The following is a 24,122-nucleotide window of genomic DNA, read 5'->3' on the forward strand; positions in this document are numbered from 1 at the left end:
CACCAGGGAAGTGCCTTGCTTCTGTTTTTAATGTCTTGGGTTTTGGACGGCGAGGCATGTGGGATCCTAGCTCCCCTACCAGGGATCGAACCCACACCCCCTGCATTGGAAGGCGAAGTCTTAACCACTGGACTGCTAGGGAAGTCACCTAAAGCACTTTTAGATGTAATATTATCATCTGAGTTGCATATTTAAACTAAAACCTAGGAACAGATATATGAGCTAATTTGTCAGGGATAACATTCTACCACCACCCTCAAAAAGAGATTACTAATTTCCTGTTTTAAGTACAGTCATCACACCTATGCCAGCAGAGGAGAAATGAAGAAAGTTACCTTATGATTTGTGGGTAGTTGTTAAAGTGTCTGAAGAAACAGAACCTTGCTTGTGTTTAATTCATAAGTTATTGCTTTGCAGAGAAATGTCAAATGGTCTGTTTTAAACCAAAAAGAATCAACTAAAAAACTCTAGTATCTCTAACTTAAAGAAATACATTTTAGCCTTTGTTTACTTTATTCCGGGCTTTGAAACATGTAATCCCTAAATCTCCTTATTTCATTACGTGACCTGCTCATAAAGAATAATTAGGCATTCTTCTCAAGATATATTTTAAAAATATTTCTTCTATAGGGAAACAAATAACTGTCAGTTAGCTACCCTATAATGGACATTTAAGAATAGAAGTACAGGGCTTCCCTGGTGGCGCAGTGGTTGAGAATCTGCCTGCCAATGCAGGGGACACGGGTTCGAGCCCCAGTATGGGAAGATCCCACATGCCGCAGAGCAACTGGGCCCGTGAGCCACAACTACCGAGCCTGCGCGTTTGGAGCCCGTGCTCCGCAACAAGAGAGGCCGCGGTGGTGAGAGGCCCGCGCACCACGATGAAGAGTGGCCCCCGCTCACCGCAACTAGAGAAAGCCCTCGCACAGACACGAAGACCCCACACAGCCAAAAATAAATAAATAAATAAATAAATAAATTTATAAAAAAAAAAAAAAAAGAATAGAAGTACAGCAGTGCTTTATCCAAATAACATGTTTCCTTTTAAAGTTTAAAGGAAAAACTACAGGTTTTTTCTTCAGTGCTCCAGAAGATTAGAGTGTAAATACAAACTAAACAAACCTATAATTAGCATTTATAATAGCAAATAATGTACAGTGTAATTTTATATGAATCAATTAACAAAAATTACATATTCAACAGCTTACTTAATGCCCACTATGTATAAGGCTATATGACGTGGGAGTTAAAAAGATGAATAGAAAGCGCCTTCTAGTTCTATTGAAAACCCTTTAATAGCATTAGTTTGGGGGATTTAACAAGTGAAAATAAAAAACAACCCTTGATAGTTATCAGTCCTACTGAGGTTCCCATGACATCTGAACAGTCACTCAAAGGCAGCTAAAGGTTGAAGACTCAATATCTCTGCGACCCAGGGAACCATAGGATGGAGCCCCAAACCTAGGCAGTAAAATCAGTCTGCCCTCTAAAAAGACCCAGAAAAACTTAGCAGCAAATATTTGAGCATCCTCAGGAGCAAATTAACAGAAATATTAAGTGTGTGGAAGGGGTAATGGTTGGGGCTTGGGGGAAATAGCAGAGAGAAGGGAAAAGAATGTTGATTTGTATTTGTTTAAAGCAGAATTTCCACAGTAAAGTCAAAAACTGAAATGCTGCCTTTACATACTGACACACGGAAGCTCTCATTTGAATTTAGAAAACTGGATTTTAAGTTTATATTTCTTTTAATCGCCAATTGGGATTAATAATTTTAGTCCTATTTTACTATGTGCCAGATAGTATTTATACACTGAAGTCAGAAAAACCAGAGTTAAGAATCCAAAGTGTCCAATACATATATGATACAGCCAATTTCCTCTCAGAAAAGAAAAAAATTCATAAGCTATCATTAAATAATAGCCACTAAACACCAATGATGTACTAAATGTTGAGTGAGTTAGATAAAGTTGAATTTGAAGGAAACTTTCTGTTTGAATATTTATTCATTAACTGAAAAACTAAGAGCTAATAAATTCTCTATGGTCATTTTAGTTGTCATGTCTTTGATGCTACCACTTCTATAACAGTGATGATTCCCTAACACTACTGGTGATAACTGGTTAGTTTTTACTGGTGATAATGGGCCAGAAGAGCACAGAACACTCAACACAACATAACGACTCAAGACTTAGGTCCCAATAGTATTCCCATATTACAGTTAAGGAAATCACTTGGCCAAATTACTTAACCTTTTGTGCCTCAGTTTTCTCATCTCTAAAATGGAGCTCATAACAGCAGTAATCAATAGCATTACTGTGACTATTAAATGAGTTAATTCAAATAAAGTGCTTAAAACAATGGCCGACACATAGTAAACTGCATATATACCAGCTATTATTATTGTGTCTACGTTTTCACCATGCTTGGACAATTTTTTTTTACTAAGCCCTCTCATACATTCTTAGCAAGAAATGGTTTTTTTAAAAAAATATGGAGGCCTAGACTGCTAGAGGATATGTAATGAAGGCCTTAAGATGTTCACATCCCTTAATCCTTAATCTAGCCATTCTAGGGAATAACCAGAGTTGTACACAAAGATCTTTACACAAGGCCATTTATCAGGTTATTTATAATGCCAAAAAACTACCTAACTGCCTAACTAGAATTAAGTATGGTATGTGCATAAAATGCAATATTCTGCATGTATTAAAAATTAAATTTAGCTATGGAGATAGTAAAAAGATGAGTGGTTGCCAGGGGCTGGGGGGAGGGAGGGATGAACAGGCAGAGCACAGATGATTTTTAAGGCAGTGAAACTACTTTGTATGATACTATAATGGTGGATACATGTCATTATATATTTGTCAAAACCCATGGAATGTACACCATGGGCAAACCATAATGTAAATTATGGACTTTGGGTAATAATGATGTGGCAATGTAGGTTTGCTGATTGTGACAAATGTACCGCTCTGGTGTGGGGTATTGACAGGGGAAGCTGGGCTTGTTTGGGGGAAGTGGGCATTTGGGAAATCTCTGTACTTTCTGCTCAGTTTTGCTGTGAACCTAAAATTGCTCTAAAAAAGAAATTCTATTTTTAAAATGAAGTTTAGGAGAATAATGAATGACACAAGAAATACTCATGATACATTGTTGAGTAAAAGAAAGCAATTTGTAAAGAATTAAAGGAACATATCCAAATATTACAATTCAGCTTCTAGAAGCAATATTATAGCTGATTTTAAAGTATACTTTTCTGGACTTCCCTGGTGGCACAGTGGTTAAGAATCCACCTGCCAATGCAGGGGACACGGGTTCGAGCCCTGGTCCGGGAAGATCCCACATGCCGCAGAGCAACTAAGCCCGTGCACCACAACTACTGAGCCCATGTGCCACAACCACTGAAGCCCACGCACCTAGAACCCATGCTCCACAACAAGAGAAGCCACCACGATGAGAAGCCCGCGCACCACAACAAAGAGTAGCCCCTGCTCACTGCAACTAGAGAAAAACCCAGGCACAGCAACAAAGACCCAATGCAGCCATATATAAATAAATAATTTTTTTAAATAAATAAAAAATATACTTTTCTCAGTTTGCAAATTTCACTACAATGAACTTGTATCACTTTCAATACATAAGGAATTTTTAGGACTTTCCTTTAAAATATCATGCAATTTTCAATTCAAAGTTATTGAAAAAAGGCATGTACGGTTAAATAAGAAAGAAATAATCACAGACATGAATTGATACTTCTAACGTTTCCTTCAACCAAAAAATCTCACCAAGTTCTTAAAATCCAATAGCTCTGAGGTATTATGCATTCATTCATTCCACAAATATTTATTTAAATACGAACTAGGTCCTGGGAATAAAGCAGCACCTAAGCTAGACATTGAATATTGGGAGGCAAACGACAACAAATAAACACCTAAGGAGGTGAGGGTGTGGAGAAAAGGGAACCCTCTTGCACTGTTGGCAGGAATGTAAATTGATACAGCCACTATGGAGAACAGTATGGAGATTGCTTACAAAACTAAAAATAGAACTACCATATGACCCAGCAATCCAACTACTGGGCATATACCCTGAGAAAACCATAATTCAAAAAGAGTCATGTACCACAATGTTCATTGCAGCACTATTTACAATAGCCAGGACATGGAAGCAACCTAAGTGTCCACCGACAGACGAATGGATAAAGAAGATGTGGCACGTATATACAATGGAATATTACTCAGCCATGAAAAGAAACTAAATTGAGTTATTTATAGTGAGGTGGATGGACCTAGAGTCTGTCATACAGAGTGAAGTAAGTCTGAAAGAGAAAAACAAATACCATATGCTAACACATATATATGGAATCTAAAAAAAAAAAGGTTCTGAAGAACCTAGGGGCAGGATAGGAATAAAGACACAAACGTAAAGAGTGGACTTGAGGACACGGGGAGGGGGAAGGGTAAGCTGGGATGAAGTGAGAGAGTGGCATGGACATATATACACTACCAAATGTAAAATAGATAGCTAGTGGGGCATAGCACAGGGAGATCAGCTCGGTGCTATGTGACCACCTAGAGGGGTGGGATAGGGAGCGGGGGAGGGAGACGCAAGAGGCAGGGGATATGGGGATATATGTATACCTATAGCTGATTCACTTTGTTATACAGCAGAAACTAACACAACAATGTAAAGCAATTATACTCCAATAAAGATGTTAAAAAAAAAAAAAAAACACCTAAGGAGAGAGTTGTTCTCAGGCTGGGATGCACCAGGTGTGATGGACGGACTTCAGTGGGGTGCTGGGGAAGCCCCTCTGCCATTCAAGCTGACACATGAAAGCTGAGGAGGAGCCCATCAGGCAAAGCTGGGGGGAAAGAGTTCTAAAGAAGGAAAAGAACAAGTGCCAAGGCCCTGAAGTGGGAATAATCCATGTTTATTTAAAGAACAGCAAGGAGGCCAGTGTGGCTGGTCATCAGTAAATGCTGGTCTTAACAACTCTCCCTCTAAAATGCCTTGAGGTTACTAAACAATTATTATCTAAAATTCGTTAAGAGTCCAGGCTTTGGGGCCAGACAGGCTGGGTTCGATTCCAGCTTGTTCACTTATTATAGATGGAAGAATTGAGAGCTGGTCACCTCCTCTCTGGACCATGGCCTCCATATCTGTAAAATGGAAGTAACAATATCTACTGCAAAAGCAGCTGCAAGGCTTTAAATGAGAGGATGATCATCGCAAATGTTTAGGACAATGTATGGCAGACAAAAAAAAAAAAAAATGCTAAACGAACGGTAGGTAGTCTTAAAAGTGCTCTGTGAGGAATTTAAAAACAAAACAAAACAAAAACCTCCTAGAAATTTCACTATGTTTGAATCACATCAGTATAAACAGACTATACCTTAACTGACCTGATGCCTTTTCAGTTATATGTCATGTCCCAGAAATTCTGCTACTACATGCTATTTTGTCAAGAAAAGCCAATGAATCCCCAACAAAGTCTCTCTGGCCCAAATGAAGATGAGGAGGGAATGTTTTTCATGGTCTTTTTTCAATCCTCACTCCCCTTAAATTTTCTATAGTCTTTGTGATAGCCCATTTCTCTTCCTAGAAATTCCTTCCTCTCTTGACTTGGGGACAAGACTCTCAGTCTTTTGCCTATTTATCTAACTGTTCCTTCTCTACCTCAGATTTCTCCTATTCTTCCTATCCCTTAAAAATGTCATCAGTTCCCACATTTTTACCCATGTCCCTCTTACCCACAAAACCTCCTCAGATGTTTCCCAACCTCCAGAGATACTTGCAGCACGAAATCACATTGCTTGGCATGACACGTACCTCATTACACTTCGTGTTATACTAAATTATGTCTTATCTCCCCTATTGGGTAGGCAGGTTCTTAAAAGCAGGATCAACAGCTTAATCATCTTTCCTTCTCCCTTACGACCTAACAAAGTCTCTTGAACACAGTCATTGCTATAAGTAACTAAATGAGTAAGCATATAAAATACTTTTAACAGATTATTAACATTAAAACAGAGCCTTGCAAATTCTGTTGACAGGTTTCTTATCTCTCTCAAATTAGCTTTTGATTTGTAAGAAGGCATAAGAGACATTGACTATATTTACATTTTACATAATAAGTTTTCCAATTAATGAATATTAATATATCTAATTTTCAATTAACATGCTAAAAATAATAACAGCTAGCACTTACTATCTGCCCTTTCTAGGAAATATATATGCATTAACTCACTGATCCTCCCAACAATGTTTTGAGTTAGGTATTAATTTTATATTTCCCTTTTTACAAACGAGTTAACTAGGGCAGAATGACTTACTCAAGGTCACACAGCTGCAGGAAGCAAACTCAGGATTTAAACCCAGACAGCCTTGGCTCCAGTCTGGTCTGGTAATCCTAAACACCACCTAAATAGTCATTCACCATAAAAATCTAGTTTTACATAAGCATTTTTTAACTCACAACTTTTTATAGAAACTTGTTATTCATAAGTAATATATTTTCTCTGTAGTATAAACAAATATATCTGTATTAACGACACCAAGGTTCTGGCTAAAAGTACACGTATACAATGTACTACTGCATATTTCATAATGTCAACTTTGCATTAAATATTACAATATTTTAAGTTACTTTATCCTACTTCTGAATGCTTAACGGTATTACCAGTCTAATGTGGCATCTTCTTGACTATCTTAGGAAATTTCTATTTCCATATAGATTTTTCTAGATTCTGTATCTATTTTTAAATTCAAAAAAACTAAGATTTTTCATAAATATGTAACAAAAATCACACTAATGCTACTTTGCATAGGCGTCACATAGGACAACAACAATAATGTTACAATCTTGTTGAAAAATGACAATTTAATATATGATGTCAGGTTTTTAAAGAGTATACTTAGCCTTAATTAATTTCCTACCACTAGAAAATAATCTTCAATATTACAAAGTCTGCTTAATTCTCGGTTGTTGTTATATTTAAAGCTTTAAGGTAAATAAACCCAAATATAGTGATGGAGAATTCTACTATTAAAATGCAAAGTGGGGCTTCCCTGGTGGTGCAGTGGTTGAGGGTCTGCCTGCCAGTGCAGGGGACATGGGTTCGAGCCCTGGTCTGGGAGGATCCCACATGCCGCGGAGCAACTGGGCCCGTGAGCCACAAGTACTGAGCCTGCACGGCTGGAGCCTGTGCTCCGCAACAAGAGAGGCCGCGATGATGAGAGGCCCGCGCACCGCGATGAAGAGCGGCCTCCACTTGCCGCAACTAGAGAAAGCCCTCGCACAGAAATGAAGACCCAACACAGCCATAAAATAAAATAAATAAATAAATTTTTTTTAAAAATGCAAAGTGAACTTCTAATCAACAAAATTCTTAATATGTGATTAGCTACTGCTGGAAGGCCTGATTTCTCAGCATTTAATTTTTTAAAGAAAAATTTTTTCGGTCTTTGCCTGACCAAAAGCAAACAGTGCTCAAGAGTGCTCAAAAGTAAAATCCCTTTGGCTTAAAAGTAACCTGCCTGAACCAGACATAGTTTTTGCCCCTTTTAAGAGTGTAAAACCTAATGTACATACGTTCCACTCCAACAGGCTTCACTCTCCAGGTCCCTGCACTTGCTGTTCCCTCTGCCGGGAAAGGATCTGCTCCCAGACTTTTTTCACAACATGCCCCTTCCCATCGTTCAGGCTCAGCTCAAATGTCTTCACCTAGCAAGGCCTTGTCTGGTCAGTCCACCCAAAGAAGCCCACTGTAATGGGCTGAATCATGTTCCCAAAAAAGATATGTTGAAGTCCTAACCCCCAATACCTAAGAATGTGACCTTAAATGGAAATGGGGTTGTTGCAATGTAGTTAGTTAAGATGAGGTCATACTGGTGTAGGGGTGGCCCTTAATCCATTATGACTGGTGTCCTTATATAAAGGAGAGATAGAGACAGAGACACAGGGAAGAAGGCCATGTGAAGAAGGAGGCTTAAAAGCTTTAAGTATAAACACAAGCGAAGAAATTCCTGGGGCTGCCAGAAGGTGGAAGAGGCAAGGAAGGATCCATCTTGATTTTGGACTTCTAGCCTCCAGTGCTGAGAGAATGTGTCTCTACTGTCTTAAGCCACCCAGTTCATGGCACTTTGTTATGGCAGCCCTAGGAAAGTAATACACCCACCACCACCAATGACTGCTCTTGCCCCATCAGTCACTTTTATTGTCCTTATAGTTCTTAATAGAAATTAAAAGAGCAATGTACTTTCACTGACTGTCTCCCTTCATTATCATGTCAGTTCCAGGAGAGCAGGGGCCTTTTCTGACTTCTAAGCACAAATATTTTGTCAAATAAATTAATGATCCTGTTAGAAACATGATAGGATTAGAGAATGTCAGAATGATAATTCATTGCCAGTATTCAGAGAAACTATAAACCCTCCCATACTCTAATGACAAAGTCTAATACCAGATCTATCTAGCACTGAGAGAGACTTCATACCATCTTAACTAGCATGTACTATCTGGAAAATGAACCTTGGAGCTAAAGAAAAACAGCTTCAGAAAAATGAGGGGTAAGAAGTATTCCTTACTCACTACTTCAAAGATGCGGCTGAAGAAGAATTACTTCAGTACTTCCTGTATGTCATCTTGTGGAAGGGGAAGCACGCACAGGTGTCAGAAGGCTGACTGCTAATGGAAGGAGAAAGCAAAAACATCTTCTGGGGGGAAAAAAAAGTCAGTTAAAAGTCAAAGGAGAAGAATTCTAGGGTTATTTGGTAAAGGAGCAATTCGTGCTGCCCCACAGCCAAAGTCCTCTGTATTACAGGCGTGAACAAAAATGGACACTCTTAGTCTAGCGTTACTAGCATCATTTTAACAGGCTCTGTTGTTGCATTCTCTATATGCAATTTTTTTTATCTGAAGCATATAAAACATTCTAGAGAGACTTCTATTTTTTTTTTTAAAGGTTTAAAATCCAGGGGAGGGGGGTGTTCATGTTTAATGGAGGTGTCACTTTTGGGAAACACTTCTTTTACTGATGATGTCAGAAAAATGAAGAGTCGCAGAGCAGGGAAGCGTGCTCAGAGGGAAGCAACCAAATGTCCCAGAGAGTGGACATCTAAGGAGCTTGAAAGACAGGAAGGAATGGTAACGAGACCTGGCCCTAAAAAAAAGGAACCCCCTTGTGCTTGGGAAAGCAAAACATACAAGGAGGCAACCAAAGGAAGTCGCACAGTGGAACAGGGGGAAAGGAGAAGCCGCAGGGCTGCAGGGACTAGTGACTGCCATGGGGTTTCAGGAAAAATGAGTTAAGAGGTGGCTGGCATGACGTAAGGGGAGAGAGAGCCCCGGGCGTGGAAAGGGCAACTGAAGCTGCGAGGGGACAAAAAGCTGCTGGTGGAGTGGGGGAAGGGCAGCACCCTCGGAAGGAGCCAGAGGTGGACTGACCTTGGTGACTGATGCCTGCTTTCCCCCAAATTGGTCAGAAGTTGGGATTTTCTACTTTGATTTTCCACATATAATCAACTAATTTTCAAAGACCCAGACTGCTGACCACTTAAAAAACAAACAAAACTACTGAATGTAATTGTAATTGGTATTTGATTTCCAAGTAACTTCTGAGTTTATAGTGCCACTGGGCAGTTTAGCATTAAATCAGTTGTCACTGGACAAGTCTACAGAAAAAATGTAGTTATTTTGGTTTTCTGGTTATCTGGATTCTAGGTAAATGGGAATTTAAGGTACTGATTAATAATTGCACTTTCATAGGACTTAATAGTTCTCTAAGTGTTTTCATACGCTAATTGGAAATGTGGTCACTCCAACAACCACCAATTTGCCCTCAGATGAGGCTCCCGGAGGTTACTGGCCCAGGGTCAGATGCGTAACGAGTGGAGAAGCTGGGAACAGAACCTGGGTATCCATGATACCTGCTCCAGGGCACTTCCTGTCAAAAATATACTGCTTCTCCAAAGTGTGTACTGTGATAAAAAGCACCACAAGACAGCAGGCTATTTTCAAAGAGGGATATAGTGAAAAAAAAAAAAAAGAAGCTGAATGCCTGGCAAGAAGAAGCAGTTTAGCACAATACCATGTTCACATGTATTTAACATATGCTACTGAATCTCTTAAAGAAATCTACATGTTCATTCATGTCAGATTAAACCTACCCCCTAAAATTCCATTAGGAATTAAGACACATTAGATACACCGATTAAGGATCAAATGCATCCTGAAATTTCAACAGCCCTGGAAAGTTATGGAAAGGGTCTTCTAGATACTGGCACACACGACCCACAGAGCCTGCCGGTGCTCCCTCTTCTGTGATAAAGAGCTTCTCTGACCTCTCCCCATCCACCTCTATCATTCTTTGCTCTTCAGATCATCCCACTTTGACACCCAAAGCTTCTCATGGTATGCCACTGTGAGGCTGCTGCTTATTCCTCCTAGTTTCTAAACAAACTTAAAAAGAACATAGCTGCTCCTGTGGTTTATCCACAAGCACCCCAGGGACTGGGTTGCAGGCCATCCCTGGGCAGCCAAATACTGCTCTAGTGTTTCACTCCTCCTATGTTCTCTCTCTCGAGTATGAGTCAGAACAAGACAATTCTCAGATCCCTTGCTTCTGTGAGTGAGGCTGATGAACTCTGTCAGGGCACCACATATAGCCTGATGTCCCTGAAGAGGTAATTGCCCAAATGGGACCTAAAAATCCTAAAGTAATGGAAGAATCATTTACTTTTTATCACGTTTATGTAAGCACTTCGTTTCCGAGAAGTTTACTCATTTTGGCTTATGATGAATAGTTTGTGTCTTTATAAAAGCTAAATATGTAAAATGGGCACACTTTAGTATTACAGGTAGTGTGGGTATCCTGACAATGCTTAAGTTTAGAGAATGGAGATCTTCGGAAATCAAAATCCAGGTGACCTTGTCGGTTTGTGCCTTTTACCTACTGACAGACCGTCGGACTTGCCTGAAGCTGGGATGCTGAGAAATCATCAGTGGAAAATCGGGCAAATGCCTTGTCAGGACACTTTGAAGAAATGGCTTTACTGGTAATTAACAGGGCTATTAGGCACCCACATAATATATTTCACTTTCTGTATCATTTTAAATTAAAATTAAAAACTTCATCAAGAAAAAAATGAACATAGCTACTATAATAGAGTTTCCACAGAGAAAAGGAATATATTTACTTGATTCATTTATTAGGATACATACTTAATCCTAACTTCATGTCTAGAGGTCAAGAGACTGATAATAACATTTCCCCACTGTATAACCGGTGAGTGTCCTTCCTGATTTAAAGTGACCAATTCCAAATGAAGGCCATGTCTATTAACTTTGCATAAATATGTATTAATGATGATAATTAAACTATTTTTATTTCTTTTTAGGAAAATTATTTTGCAGTACAATACCTCTGATTGTTACCAAGTTTTTCCTTTTCTTCAGTATAACTCATAACTATTCATATTATTGCTTTAAAATTCATATCAGCACATAATTACTCTTCCCAAAGCTATGACCCACTAACTGTTCAGTTGTTTCCTCAGCTTTCTCCTTCTTACTATTCTGTAGCTTAGTATTAGATACCCTTTTGTGGGCTCTAGGAGGGCAAAGGCATGATGAAACAATCACTCTATGAGTGTATGTGTTTAAGAGCAGAATATCGTAAATGGTTTCAGAACTAATTAGAAAAATACTCCATGGAATGGATATTTCAAGGGATGAAGGGGATCATCTTAGCTATAAAACAAGGAGGGTGAAAGAGATAGTGATTCCCAGAACGGGCAGATTCCTAGACACCATACCAAACCTCAGGGGCAGCAGAGGACCTCAAGACCGTGGCCCATAAAATAACATTTCTCTCTGTTTTAGCACTGTAAGCTGTCTCTATTGAATACAGTCGGGGTGGCAATTACTACCATCTCGCTCTCTGTGCTCTCCCAGCCTCAGGCTTCTGCCACCACCTTCTTCGATGTCTGTTCTCCCTGAACTCTCATCTGTACCCTGGTCCTAATCAACTCCCTTGAGTCCCCTTTCCAGTAAAATCAGTTAGCTGGGGGCACAGTGGCAAAGGCAGGGCAACTGCAGAGAACCAAGGTGCGCCAACTCTGTCCCAAAGGGCAACCGCTTCCAGTTTCCCTCTTTGAACTTCAGTCTGTCAGGGTAGTAGTGAGGGTGAGTCTTTATGGCAACTACCACATTCTTATATCAACACAGAATGGGACCCAAAGTTGCAAAGGAATGCTACTGTTTACAACTACTCAACATTCTTGATCAATACAAGTGATGCTCAAGAAATTTTAACATTATCTTGGTTTGAATACATAATATGTTCAGATATTTAAGAATTCAAATAGTAGTAAAAGGTGTACTAGATTAGTGTGCTAAATAAGTGTCCTTCCCATTCTCACCCCAAAAACCCAGCTCTCTTCCCCAGAGCCAGTCACTGTTACCAGTTTATTGGGTCACCTTCAAGAGACAGTCTCCACAGTCACAAGCATAAACATATTTATAAACTCAAATTTAACATCAATGGCCACCTACTTCTCTGCACCTTGATCTGTTCCCTTCTTACATCTGAAAGATCATGCCACATCAGCAAATATAGAATGATCTCATTCTTTTTAACAGCTACCTAGTTTTGTTTCTGCTCCTTATTTAACCAATCCCATACTGATGGATCTTTAGCTCTCTCTAAATCTTTGTCATTACAGACAATGCCATGGTGGAAGTCTTGATGCAAACTCATTTTGCGATGTACAAATATATTTGTGGCAAAATTTCTTAGATCTCCTGGGATGAAAAGGCAGGTGGATTTTTAATTTTGGCAATATTGCCAAATTGCTATCCATAGATGATGTGCCCTGTTGTACCCCTACCAACAATGTATGAGCCTGTCAGTTTCCCTAAAGCCTTGCCACCCCAAGGAATTAACAAACGTTAAGATCTTTGCCAATTTAACAGGTTAAATAGTTTAAAACTGCATTTCTCTTATGAGTTGAGCATAATTTCACATTTGTAAGTGCCACTGGTAATTCCTTTTCTGTGAACTGTTTGTTCATTTCCTCTGCCCCTTTTTCTATTAGATTAACAGTCATTTTTTCTCATTGATACATAGTAGTTCTTTGGATATTAGGAAGTTACCGCTAGTCTACAACATGTTATAAATAGTTTCTTCCTGGTGTGATGATGTATATCTCCTGCCTGTTACACATACTATCTTTTCTTAAATGAACTTTAATTTATCAGTCTTTTATCTTATGCCTTCTGTATTCTTTAAGATGTTCAAAAGGTTTTTTTAAGTGTAGAAATAGACATCTTCTATAATATCTGATCTCCATAAGCCTTTAGATTCACACTTTTATTTCCTCTGTTGGCCCTTTTTGAAATAAAACTGGAAGACAAGCTGGGATATAATATCCATCTACTTCCTTCCCTGACCTTCTTGTTCCATCATTCTGAGTTCCTGTGGATTTTGATCTCTTCCTTTCCCTTGCTATCTTCCTGAAGTTTCACGTGGATCCTACATTCGCTTGGCCTACCCTGGAGATCACACTCTTTTTATAGTTCTTGCTTCAACTGGAGGTTTATTGAGATCAAAAAGAATTTCATTAATGTCTTTTCATAATCAACATGCCATTCAAATTGTGCTACTTTTTCTATTCTAGGGAAATTATACAACAAAAACTGTTCACATTGTTGCCTGATGGGGTGCGAATATGCAAAAGCTTGTCTAGCCGCTACAGTCAAACAGAAAGCAAAAATGTTATCTTAATTTAAAATAAAATCAGACTTTCCACTTTATCTACAGAAATGACATGTAACAAAAAATTTTTTTAATTGTAAGGTTCTTTTAAATACTTTATTCTTTAAACTTTAGTAGCTGATCACAGTATGTTACTTGTAGCAACATTGTATTATGTATAAAAAACATTAAGGTAACTTCTTCAAATTTATGGTAAAACTTAAGCACTGGTTTAGGAGCTGTGAAATAAAGCTATTGCTGGAAATTGAGGCCAGGTTTATTTTAGATTTGACTCTTGAAAAAAAGATTCTGAAAATATACTGCTGTTGTTCTCCCTTCTACTTCCACACTCTTTTCAAAAGGTGGATAGGTCTGTCTCAAGAGCTACAGTGAGAATTGCCTCAATAAGATGCAAGATAAAAAAATAAAAGTTGATGTTCTATTCCTGACTCAATTCCCTCTACACTTTGATTTTGTCTCATATTAGCTTATGGAAAGAGAATGACAAAGGAAAAGAAGCACAGGATAATTTAATTTTCTCTATCCTTTCCCGTCCATTGAGTTAAAAGACAAAGCTATGGGTATCAAAATAGCAAACATCAAAAAATTTTAAATAATCATATTTGTAGTGTTTATTCCTCTCATCATACTCTCAAAAACAAAGCCTTTTCTCTAAAAATCTAAGAAAATTTTAAAAGATATGCTTGATTTCACTTCCTACACCAACCACTCAAAGAGAATGACAGAAAGGAAGCTTAAAATCTACTGCAGAGGTTGCTATTGGTTCATCTTCTTATTCACCTACCCATAACTTAGGAAAGAGCTTTATTTCCTGTTACCACCAAAAGAAGTAAATTATTTGACACATTATCTGCTAATGGTGCTAGTACCTCACTGGGCAAGTCTCTGGGCCTCAGTTTTTCCACCTGGGAAATGGGAGAGGTTGGAATTGGAATAAAAGAGTTTTTAAAGTCCTTTCACCTCTAACACCTCATGAATCTAATATAAAGGTCGTTCAAGCATCAGCACATCAAGCAAATATAAGTATCTCCAGTGTCTGGGTACTTTCTTCATATATTTTACAAATTGACATCTAGCTTTTCTTGAACAGAAAAACATATAATCCATCATCTCTAAGGAGAAGATAACTTTTGTGTATTAATCATGAATTCTTTGTACTCAGTCTCATAACACCGCTGAAACATATTAAATGATAATCTGGCAATATTTTTCTTAAATGTTTTTTACCTATTTAAACTTATTGTTATGTACTTAAGCTTATTTATTTATTTACTTACTTACTTAAGCTTATTTTAAGAGTGAAGTTACATACTTAATGCTCCCCCTAACCCAGTTATCCCTTAGATAGTCCTGGCTATCAGATTACTTGGAGTGACCTCCTTTCAAGCTCTGCCTTTTGTCAGCTTACTATATAGATCTTCTGAGACACTGGCCCCAGTAGATGGAATTCCCTCACACAGGGTAATTTTTACTTTCAAGTAACCTGCCAAACCACTGTAAGAAAGAGTCCTTGGACGTTTCTGCTTCCCATAATTCACCACTCTATTAACATAATCCTTTTACAGATATTTAACATTTGCATTATGATGTATTTTAAAATAAAAACTAGCGCGCCTAGAGGCCGTGCTCCAAAAACAGGAGAGGCCACTGCAGGGAGAAGCCCGCGCACCGCAAGGAAGAGTGGCCCCTGCTCGCCGCAACTGGAGGGAGCCCACACGCAGCAACAAAGACCCAACGCAGCCAAAAATAAATAAATAAAATAAATTTAAAAAAAAATATATATATATATATATAAACTACATTCATACATACACAAAGTAAGTGAATACAAACTTTCAAGAAAATGGGTTCATATAACCCACCAGGAACTTCGTCTTGAGACCATCATGACTCAACATACTCAGTTCCCTGTAATACCCAAGTTGGATCTCTTAATAACCATTCATCGTTGTCTATTTTCTATTTTTCCCTTTAAAAATCAATTTGACACTAAGTCATGGTCCATTCCCAACAAATCTGAATTCACCCATCCAGATATCTCTTCCCTGACCTCTGTCTTTCTCCTATTTGATAACATGACAAAAGGACTTACCATGAGTAAGTCCTTTTAAAGCTTCTGCTTTTAAAAAGCCAATAAAATAAAACTATATTTAAGCACTCCCAACTCAAGGAGGTCTAAACATAAATCTGGAAAAAGTTTAGGGAACAAAAGAAAAAATAGATACTTCATGCAAATTCTAAAACCAAAGCCAGATCCAGCCCCCACACACGTATACATATTCAACAGTGATTTGTTTTGGGTAGAGTCTGTTTTGGGTAGATCCTTGAGGGCAGACATGTTTATGACCCAGCACCTAATATGGTGTTTGACACATACTAGGTGTTCAATAAACGCTGGCTGAATGAAGAAGTATGACACTCAATGTGCCCGTGTCACCGCCACATGAGACCCACAGAAGCGACCAGCCAGGGGGTTGGTGATTGAATGGATGGATGTAGAACTGCCTCCAAAGTTCATGGAAACTCAGAACCACACTAGAAAGGCAGACTACTAAGTTCAGTAACTGAGATGGACATTGTGTCAGTTACCCCTAAAATTAATTTTAGTTCATTTTCTTGATCAAAACTACCAAGTTCACTCTGGATTTCAAATCATATAAACACACATCTATTCAGAGGATGTAAGGAATGGATAGCTGAAGCAAGGGATGTGGAAAATCATCCTTGAATAACGGAGGCTTTATTATTAATAATAATAATAATAAAGAGAGTCCTTTACTCTTTTATGAGCTTTTTTGATAACTTCTGACTTTATTGGTGAGCAACAAGCTTTTTTCCTGGGGAGGTCTTTTTTTTTTTTTTTTTTTTTTGTATTAAAGCTGCTGCCACATTGTCATTCAACTGCTTTTGGAATTACCAGCAATGTGTTCTCCAAATCACTATGCCAAGGGAAGGCAATCCGACACACAGACACACACACACACACACACACGCACACACTTATGCTTGTTTGTATTTGATTATTTGTGTTTGCTTGTTTCTCTGGCTTGTGTAAATTAGTACAATTTTAGAAAATAATTTGGCAGTATCTATCAGTTGCATATTCACACATCCTACACAATCAACAATTCTATACCTTAGTATTTACCCAAGAGAAACACTTGCCCATGTGCCCCAGGAAGCATGAATGATCAAAGCAGCACTCTTTGCAATCTTCTTAAAAATGAAAAAAAAATGGCCATTGGTAAGAGAGCAGGGAAACATATTGTGTTACAGACAAATGATGGAATACTGTACAGCAGTGGAAGTCAGTGAACTACAGCTGCAAGATTCATGGATGAATCTTAGTGACATAACGTTGAGTGGGGGAAAAAAAAGTCTCAGACATCAACAGATAGTGTGAGACCTTTTTTTCAAAATTAAAAACAAACTTATAAAAAGTATTAGAATTATTACTTAACCTTTGAAGTAAAAAAAAAAAAAAAAGTCCCTATTTTAAGAATTCATGCCTTATCCTTCCAAACAAGACAACAAACTCTTGCGGACAGAGGGGCATCTTTTCATTCTTATTTGTATCTCCCACATGCCTAGACCAATGTCCTATACAGATAGGTGCTCAATAAGTAAGTATCCATTGAATGATTACTGCATGTTACTTAACCAAGGCATTTTAATAAAAATTATACCTTCTCCCTAGTCCAACAGTTTTATGAATAAAGTCACATAAAACTTTTATCTAGGACTTCCCTGGTGGCGCAGTGGTTAAGAATCCGCCTGCCAATGCAGGGGACACGGGTTGGATCCCTGGTCCAGGAGAATCCCACATGCCGCGGAGCAACTAAGCCCGTGCACCACAACTACTGAGCCTGCGCTCTAGAGCCCGCGAGCCACAACTACCGAGCCCACGTGCCACAACTACTGAAGCCCATGCGCCTAGAGCCCGTGCTCCGCAACAAGAGAAGCCACCGCGATGAGAAGCCCGCACACCGCAATGAAGAGTAGCCCCCGCTCTCTGCAACCAGAGAAAGCCCGCGTGCAGCAACGAAGACCCAACGCAGCCAAAAATAAATTAATTAAAAAAAAAAAACTTTTATCTACTTAGGCATTAACCTAATTCTACTTCTGCAGTGATGCTACAGATCTCCAAAAATAAATATTTCTTCTTGAAAGGATTTTACCTTTTTTCTTGGAATAAAGTTAACTAACATAAAGTTAAAGCCATCTAAGGACAAGAAAACTTATATTAAGTGATCCTGTAAAAGTCTAACAGAATCACATTGTATTATAACCAAGAGACATCTGATAAACCATCATAATTTGAAACTGAGATATCCCAAAAGGAATCCATCCGCTGAATGTAAAATGGAGTTATCAACATGAAAACTGGAAATATGAGCAAACCCTGGATTTTTAGGCTTTCTAAAAGCAAAGATTTTAATTGCAAAATATTGTGTTTCTACTTGGAGAAAAAAAATTATTTTTAGGGGGAAACACACGAAATCCAGGGGTAAAATAATAATAGGAATAATATTCCACCAATCAGGGCTTGCCTTATAACCCAAGGAGGGCTATGCATATTCTCTGTAGGTGATTATAGCCCGGTTACACTGCAGCTTCCCTTCGACCTTGGGAACCCTGCTCACTCTGAGTTACTGTGAGGTCTTCTGTTTCATTTATTATTAGTCTTTGTATCTGCAATGCTGTGGCATTAGATAGGAATATCAACATTGTGAGCTCGCAGTACCTAAAACTGTAGAAATGCTTCCAAAAAACAAAAAGGGGAGGAGAGAGGGAGAAAAAATACAACCAAGAGGAAAACAAAGTTAATGATATTGAGCAGGAATATTAAAAATTTTTACCTCTGGAGAAAGACCACATTTATTAATCAGCTCTATGATATACAACTATCCATTAGCATGCAATTTTTAAATTTAAGAAAAGATAGTCAAGAAAAATTATTTTGTAATTTGGGGAAAAAAAAGCACAGTTTGCTAAAACTAATCCAGCGATTTAAAAATGGAAATTCTTATACAGAAAAAGCCTATAGGACTTTGCATCCAGGAGGAAGAAATAATCTGGCAACCCAGTGGGTTCACTTAGTTTCGTGTCAATTGCTTCACGTCCATTATGTAATGCTTTCCCCAGCTTTAGGTCTCTGTTTAAGCTACCTTCAGGTATATAACAGATTGCCACAAAATCAGTATCTGGTCATAACTTTCAAAAACAGCTTTAAAGATGTCATGCAGATGTGTCTGTATAGAGCAGAGGCTTTTTTTAAAAATGTGCTGGTGTTATTACTTCTTCCCGGCTTCCTCCCTAGGTCTCCCATCCCCTCCTCGCCCAGCATCCCCGGCCCCACGTTTTGCAGGCAGCTCCCGCTGGATGCAGGGGAAGCACGTCTTGACTGCACTGAAAACCCTGTCCCGGTCTGAACCAGAGAAGGCAGGCTCGGCCCTGGCCGGGGGTGTGGACGAAGGCTGCAGGAAAGGCTGCAGGGGCGCCAGCAGCTTGTGGGCAGGGGTGCCCCGAGAGGGCAGTCCGCAGTGCACGCGCACAGTGAAACCCAATGCACAACTTCCCCAGCCGCTCCTCTCCGCTCCCCAGCTTCCCTGAAAGGTGCGGCGTAGGCGTTAGCTAGAGCGGGCGCGGGCACGCCGGTCGGGTTCTCCGCAGACAATTATATCAGTCCCTGTCCCTGTCCCTGCTCCAGCTTCCATCCCAGCAGCCGGGGCGCGGGGCTGCGCGGGGGGGATGCTGGAACTAGAGCCGGGCGGCCGGAATTCCCCACGACGAGGGGGAGGGGAGGGCGGCGAGCGCGGACCGGGACCCAGACGCCCCCTCCCACCTCGGCCGCGGGGCGGGACTGGCACTGCCGCCCCGGGCTCTCTGGCCAGGGGAACCCCCGGAGAGCTCGATGCCTCAGAGGCCCAAGCCGGGCTGCCCGGCCGTGCGTCCCTCAGGGTCCTCGGCCCTCCGGCCGCGCACAATGCCCCCAGGCCGGGGTGCGGGCACCGTCGTGCCGCTCCAGAGGTCCCCTCCGCAGCTAGGACACCTACCTGGAAGACGAGCAGCGGCGCCGCCGACCGTGCGGCGGCAGCGGCGGGAGGCTGCAGACGGCCCCGGCGGTCGGGAGAGCGCGCGGGCCGGCCGGGAGCCGAGGCGCGGGCGCCGCCTGCGTGGATCCGCGGTCTCCGGCGCAGACAGCTGCGGTGACGGCGGCGCTGCGCCCCCAGTGGTCCGTGGCGCCGCAGCCCCTCCTCTCCCACGGGCGGGGCGCGCTGGCGGGGCGGTGCTCCGGGCTCCCCGCCCCCGGCTCCCGCTGGCTGGCTGGCTGGCTGGGCTGGAGTAGAGCCACGGCGTTCGGAGCTCCAGCGGCGCGCGGGACCTGCTGGACAACCTCGCCGCGCTGCCCGGAGAGCCGCGGGCTGGGCGCGCCGAGCCTCCGAGGCGCGGGGTCTCACTGCCTGGGCTCACTCCCGGCCCGGCCCCCGTGGGAACACCCCTGGTGCCCAGAGATCACAGCCGTGGAGCCCCTGACCGGACATCCCCGGGCCTGAGCGCCGTAGAAACGACCCCGTTCGCCCTAGCTCCAGCCGGCGGAGGTGGGCCAGCCCTGGTCCGCACGGGGTGGCCCCAGATGGTCTCAGCGCTCGGGGCCTGGAGCGCAGCCGCTCCGAGCACCGTGGGAAAGCGGATTCAGAAGGGAACAGCAGCCCGGCCACCTCCCTGGAGGCGCCGCCCGGCCCCTGTCTCAGGCCGTCGCTCAGGCTGGTCAGTAATCAGACGGGACTGTGTGTGCCTGCTCCCCGCCGGCCCTGACGCTCCCGAGCAAAAACTTCCCCGGCCCAGAGACACACCTCACTACGACCCTTCCCAGCCCCTTAAACTCTTCTACCCTTAAACCGTTCCCAGCCTATACCCAAGGGCAGATTAATCTAAAGGCAAATTTGCTGGGAAAGACGGGGTAATTTTACACAGACGTTTCTTCTGTAAAGGGATGATTGGGGAAAATGTCGGAAGTATCTCAAGACATTATTGTCATCACCACCTTCAGGAGAAAAAAATCCAGAGAACACGGATTGTAACAGGAACTACTAGAGAAACAGCGCTAGAGTGCTTTGTGGGGTCTCTAGGGGTCCAGGTTGGATGAGTCGGGGGAGAGGTGCCCTCAAAAATTGAAGATATTGGTACCCACAGAGGCAACTGTGATGGCATTTCACTGTTCTCTGTGCTGATAAAAACCCTGCTTCGCTATGAAACATAGTCATTCCCACACACAATTTCTCTTGAATCTCCAGTCTCACTTTTTGGATTAGCTTCTTCCACCCTCACTAACAACGTTCTCATATCGTCCTGTCATAAAATAATAGATGCTGAACCCTGTGACATGTCACAGTTTCACCTTAACTCCTTCCCTGTGGAGAAAGTCTCCTCAAGGGAACGACTGGGGCTCTGACCTTCACTTGACTATCACCACCTTTTCACTCCTTCCATCTGGGTTCCATTGAGAGAAACTCTACTGAAACTGCTCTCTCTCTCTAAAAAGAAAAAAAAAAAAAAATCCAAATCCCATATACAAGAAAATACGAGTTTGAAAGGAGATGAGAGAGCACCCACAGAGTCTTTAACCTAAAGAAATGCTTCTCAAAATTTTCCACTAAACCTCTAATAGCAGAGAACCATAAACTATTAGGGAGGGGAAAGGAACTATCACAACCTAAATCTCATGTTTTACCTTAAGAATGCTTGTATGCTTTCCCTCTATTCCATAGTATCTCTGTCTGTTTTATTATTTTAGTTTTGTAATTAATTAACTAATTGGGGGGGCTGGGGGGGGCGCGCTGCATGGCTTGCGGGATCTTATTTCCCCGACCAGGGATTGAACCCGGGCCCTCAGCAGTGAAAGCGCTGAGTCCTAATCACAAGACTACCAGGGAATTCCCTGTTTTATTATTTTAAAAATAGGTTTTAAATATCAGGGGGAAAGTCTCCTACATGTCTCATTGATTAATGATCAAAGAAGATGTGATGGCACTACACCCATCCATTTGAGGAAATGGGTGGAATAAAGTGAGCTGACATGGAACATCAAGGCAGTTTTTCTACTCTGCGTATCACAATATTTTGAAAACAGACTGGCATACATATGTAAAATGAGTAACAGGCTTTTCACTGCTTTTTGAGCTATGGCAGGGTTATTGCTCAGAGGTTGCCAGAAAGCAATGTTTTCATTAAGTGTATTCTTGCTGAGAGTTTAGGTCACAAGTCACATGTTGGCTAAAAGGATCTGTGCTTCCCGATTCAGTCCTTCAGTTTGCCTCAGAAATACTTGTTCACAGGCTTTTTCAGTGAAGGAAGATAATGATATTCTTAAATACTACTATTAATGCTATAATTTTATCATACAGAAATAAACTGAGCCTCACAGGAATCATAGCTCTCACCATCAATTCTTTTCATATAACTCTCACACTTCATTTTCATTGCAATTTTTCTATGGGTACAATTTTAGCTGGGATTTCTTAGGAAGGCCGAAATGCTAATGCTTTGTTGAATGATGCAGTCTCAGGGCATCAAGAGTGAGGAAAAAAGACGTGCAACAGGGAAGAATGGGAAGCAAATACATGGCAATATATTACCAACCTGGTCTATGTTTCATGACCCTGAGGAGATGCACCCAGTTGCTTGGCCATGTGCCGTGTCTATGGACAGGCTCTATAGAAAACATGCCCAGCAAGGCATAAGGACCAAAGAAGAAACTTACCTGCAAGCTCCCTCCCATCTCGTATCTCCCACTGGTCAAAATTTACCCCACTGGTGGTTAACTCCCCCAACTTCCAGGCTGACTCATCTGATCCCTCTGGCAAAGAGAAACAAACCCCATACTCTGCAGCCATGGTACGGTATTTGTGCAAGATTGTTCTATAGGCAACTTGGTTATGTTGGAAACTATGTTTTCCACAATCCCCTTTCTTACATGCTTAAAGGTCTGTATTTGTCTGGGTGGATAAAACTGAGGTTGCCTGAGATTTGAGTTTCATTTCAACAAAAATGAAGCAGCAGCCATTAAACTCTGAAAGTCATCATTGGTTAGATGTGGCAAGAGAGAAATGTCTGGATGTAAGAGAGTTCTTGTTCTCACTCTTCTCTGCCCTGCGTTCCCCCTGGTCAAATAACTGTGACCACAGTCAGGCTAACAGACTCTCACAGAGACTCAGAGGTAGTAGTCACAAAGAGCCCACCACCTTCCATAGGCATCTCCACCAGCCCTGCTTGTGGTGCCACCACAGCAGCTGGATGTGCCTAGCTTCCAGATTTCCCTGCAAGCTCGGACTCCTTCGCTTATGTCAGGGTTGGTCTCTGATCTTTCAACAACCACTTTTTAGACTCTTAATTCCCCAGCTCCTCCAGCAAATGTGGAAGTCTAATTCCTTTAATAAGTTCCTTGTTTAACATACTCAGAGTGCTTCTGCTTCCCTGACTGAACCCCGCTGGCCAGGGGCGTAAGCTCGCGGCTGATCTGCTCCAGGAGGCCTGCACTGGGTCAGTCACCTGTGGGGCAATTGAGGCAGGGCAAGTAGCTCAGAGACCGAGAGAAACGTGAGGCCAAGAGAAGCGGAGGAGGTGCTGTAGCTGTGTCCTACACAAGCAACAAAAATATTCATAATTTGCTTAGTATTTGTTCATTAAGAGTGTTCAGGCTTGAAAATATTTTTACTATTACTTAATTATTCACTACTTTATTACTAAATTAACCTACTTTAGTGAATCACTCCCATATTATCAAAATGAACAATGGCTCATTTTACCTTTGTTGAAACATCATTTTGGCTCCTTGCATGGAAAACAATAAATCAAATCTCAGTTGGAAAATTATGACTAGTATCTTTCCCTAGCTATGGAAACATCCTATCCACGTCTCTCATTTTGTTGTAAAGTTGAGTATAAAGATGAGCATTCCCTTTGTAATTTATTCTTTGTAGAGTAAAGGGGTTTTTTTTGTTTGTTTCTTTGTTTTTGTTTTTTACAAATTTACCATTTTCACAATACCAAAGGAACACAGTGAGAAAATCAAAAGGCAAACTCTTTGAAACAATGAGTCCTTGCAGGAACGGGGTGCAATATTACCTAGTGCTTCTAGGGTGAGGGGTCTTGATCGATCCTTATCTGCAGCTTGTTTGTCTGTCAGACTTGGTGCTGTTTTTGAATATGTGCATACATCCTCCCCCCCCATAATTCCTACAATGCTTCATAAAAATCACACATATTGTTGAATCATTTCTTACCAAGAATATTGCCATCAAGAACTCCTGTGTGGAAAAAAAAAAAAAGAACTCCTGTGTG

The 24,122-nt window shown here is 41.1% G+C and overlaps 1 protein-coding gene across 4 annotated transcripts in view; it reads right to left on the reverse strand.

The window, feature by feature from the left end:
* Positions 1 to 19,996, reverse strand: part of OSBPL6 (oxysterol binding protein like 6) — a 213,312-nt gene extending 193,316 nt beyond the window's left edge. For all 4 annotated transcript variants that reach the window (XM_068544858.1, XM_068544857.1, XM_068544856.1 and 1 more), the window contains exon 1: positions 19,835 to 19,996. The gene's annotated coding sequence lies outside the window, so the exon portion shown is untranslated. The remainder of the gene's footprint in view (positions 1 to 19,834) is intronic.
* Between the last annotated feature and the right edge of the window lie 4,126 nt (positions 19,997 to 24,122).

Source organism: Eschrichtius robustus, chromosome 5 (assembly GCF_028021215.1).
Source record: "Eschrichtius robustus isolate mEscRob2 chromosome 5, mEscRob2.pri, whole genome shotgun sequence".
Taxonomy (NCBI): domain Eukaryota; kingdom Metazoa; phylum Chordata; class Mammalia; order Artiodactyla; family Eschrichtiidae; genus Eschrichtius; species Eschrichtius robustus.